Raw genomic sequence first — 3,405 nt, forward strand, 5'->3', positions numbered from 1 at the left:
CAGACTGGCCGCCGAGTGAGGAGCCCATAGGGGGCTGGTTCCCAGCATCCAGAGATCATGACCTGAGCCAAAGGCACTTAACCGACTGAGCCACCCAGGTACCCCATAATAGTTATATTTTTTAGAAAGTTGCTTGGGACGCCTGGGGGGTTCAGTCGGTTAAGCATCTGCCTTCAGGTCAGGTCATGATCTCCAGGTCCTGGGATGGAGCCCCAAGTTGGGTTCCCTGCTCAGTGGGGAGTCTGCTTCTCCCTCTCCCTCTGCCCCTCCCCCTGCTCCTTCTCTCTCTCCCCCCACCTAATAAATAAATAAATAAATAAATAAATAAATAAATAAATCTTAAAAAAAAAGTTGTACATACATTTCAAAGATTTTGTGGTTTAATCCTGGAGTATTGTCACCTCACTAGCATGTTACTCTCAGTAAGTAATACAGTAATAGATACTACCGAAATATATAGTGACATAGCATAGTAATGAATACTACCATAACATATAGTATATATTACTGTAATATAGTAATATCTAACATGGTAGCTAAGAGAGGCATAGACTTAACCTTTGAACAATTTTCTTCTAAATTGGTATCAACTAATATGTGCCACCAGCATGTCTATAGCATTTTGCAGTTTACAAATGCTTTCAGCTTCCCTTCAGCAACACTGTGAAGGAACTAAGCTCCAAAATTTAAGTGGTGTGCCCAAGGTTGAGATAGCTCCAATCCATTAATGGTAGCTCCATCAAAATTTGGAATATACTGCAGGAGAATAGAGAACCTAACTTTTTTTTTTTTTTTTGAGAAGGAGGGAGAGAGTGAAAGTGGAGTTGGGGGGGAGGGGGTAGGTGCAGAGGGAGAGGGAGAGAGAGAATCCTAAGCAGACTCCATGCCCAGCAGAGTGATGCGGGGCTCAATCTCACCACCCTGAGATCATGACCTGAGCCAAAATCAAGAGTCGGCAGCTTAACTGACTGAGCCACCCAGGTGCCCCAAACCTAACATTTTTTTTACAGAGATGCATGATTTAGAGAATTTGGGTTTGTTTTTCTTTCAGATCATTTTGTACCGAGGATGAGGAACTAATTTCACTTGAACTGCCATCAAAAAATGATTTTTTGTTTCATTATACTGTTTCTGAATTAACCAAGGCATATATTTTTCAGAGACAAGCATTATTTTATGATGCCAATAATGCAAACTAAGGATTGTTTTTATCATTTCAAATGGCCTGTTTAATAGTCCTCAAGTGAATTGTCTTACCCATTCCTTCAGGTCCAAAATGTCTCAAGTTTTAATGCAGGGGGAGGGAGGCGGGAAAAAGGCTATCAGGATATCTTAAGAGTAAGGGACAACTGTGCAAACAAATAATTGTGAAGTTTGGCTCTTTCCCCACATTTGATGGTTCTTCATTTGTTCAAGAATAGAATCAGTGGCATGTTGTTGGGCATATTTTCACACCATATGCAGATGCTTGTAGAACATGAAGAATGAATTTCCAGGACTGAATGAAGCCAGACTGGAGTAGGAATCCTTCTCCATGGCAACACATGCGTGACATGCTGGTTGGATTACTCCCTGAATGCAATCACCACTGAGCTCTGCCCATCATTTCTGTGTGATCCAACACCATCTGACGGGCGCCCAGCACCTGCCATCACCCTGACTCATCACTGTGAATCTCTGAATCCACTGAAGTCAAGTCTAAGGAAATAAACCAATAAAGGTGTTGAGTGTAACCTAGTACTTAAGCATTTCATCAAAGTGTATATAAATACCTCGTGACAGATATCAGTGTAATCCCTCCCATCAATATGAAACCTTTATCATTATTTTTTTTTTTAAGGAGACTCCACGCTGGTCTCCACTCTGGGCTCCAATGTGGGGCCTGAACTTATGAGCCCGAGATCAAGACCTGAGTTGAAATCAAGAGCTGGACAGTTAACCAACTGAGCCATCCAGGTGCCCCAATTATCATTAATTTTTAAAGATTCAGCTTTATGTTTATTATTTTAAAATTTGTGACAAATATATTTCTTAATTAACTGAAAATTTGGGGTCCACATATTTCTTTTTTTTTTTTTAATTTATTTATTTGACACAGAGAGACACAGCGAGAGAGGGAACACAAGCAGGGCGAGTGGGAGACGGAGACGGAGACGGAGAAGCAGGGAGCCCGATGTGGGGCTCGATCCCAGGACCCTGGGATCATGACCTGAGCCGAAGGCAGACGCCCAACGACTGAGCCACCCAGGCGCCCCGGGTCCACATATTTCTTGAATACCCATTAGAGGCCCCACAGAGAGCAAAAATGCAGAATTATGACGTAGAGGTTTGTACACTACGTTCACAAGAAACACTCACTTTCCCATGAGATGGACCAACTAAAATCATACAATGGCAATTCATTTTACCAATCCACAGAATTAAAGTAAGTTTATGAATAGAATTTTCTCAAGACTATATTTTTTCTTTCATACATTTTCTTTCACTTTTTGACACATGCTAATCTTGAGCATCACCAGTAAATGATTAAAATTATAAACTGATAATGAAATATTTAAAATCAATATTAAAATATTAATAAATCTTTTAATTATATAACTTTTCTGCTATGCATCAAATATTTTTCTGCTGGTAAAGGGATTCCTAGTTGATATGACAGAAATAAATATCAAAATATTGCAGCATATTATATAAAAATGCCATGATGTCTAGTTTCACTCAAAAAAAAATGTATTTCAGCATATACATTAGATAAAAAATCTTGGGGCACCTGGGTGGCTCAGAGCCCGCATCAGGCTCCCTGCTCAGTGGGAAGCCTGCTTCTCCCTCTCCCACTCCCCCTGCTTGTGTTCCCTCTCTTGCTGTGTCCCTCTCTGTCAAATAAATAAAATCTTTAAAAATAAAAATGAAAAATTTTTTTAAATCTTAGACGTCACCAGGCCAAAAAGAAAATACTATAAATAAAGTAATAAAATAAAAGACAAATTGGAAAATATATTACAAACATTAGAGGCTTTTCCAACACAGTAAGAAAAAGAAACAACCAATAGAAAATGGAGGAAGGACAGGAAGAATGGGCATTACTCTGAAGAAGAGCTACAAATACACTGTCTGGTGATTCCTGGCACAGGAAACAGTGCACAATACAGAGTAATGAACTAGGGCTCATTAGACTCTTCACCGCTTGTGGTAAATATCTGCTGAGCCCACTGGATACGTTTTTCACTCTGAATCCATGCCCACCAAGGAGCTTCTGATTAATAATTTGTTTTGTCAGGTTTTTGGAACCTGAATAGGATGAGCTGAATCAGAAATCACGAATGCATAAATTAGCTCTGGGACCTGTACATCAGTCTCATAGTAAAAGAAACTAACCAGCGAGGGAACTAGGGAGATGTTCAAGTG

General features: G+C 39.9%; 1 long non-coding RNA gene across 1 annotated transcript; it reads left to right on the forward strand.

The window, feature by feature from the left end:
* The first annotated feature begins 475 nt into the window (after positions 1-475).
* Positions 476-2,486, forward strand: LOC144379994 (uncharacterized). The gene is made up of 3 exons (XR_013443627.1): positions 476-1,720; positions 1,841-1,956; positions 2,099-2,486. It is a non-coding gene; the product is annotated as an uncharacterized LOC144379994 (long non-coding RNA).
* Positions 2,487-3,405: the final 919 nt, after the last annotated feature.

The sequence above is a fragment of the Halichoerus grypus genome, chromosome 14 (genome assembly GCF_964656455.1).
Source record: "Halichoerus grypus chromosome 14, mHalGry1.hap1.1, whole genome shotgun sequence".
Classification (NCBI taxonomy): Eukaryota; Metazoa; Chordata; class Mammalia; order Carnivora; family Phocidae; genus Halichoerus; species Halichoerus grypus.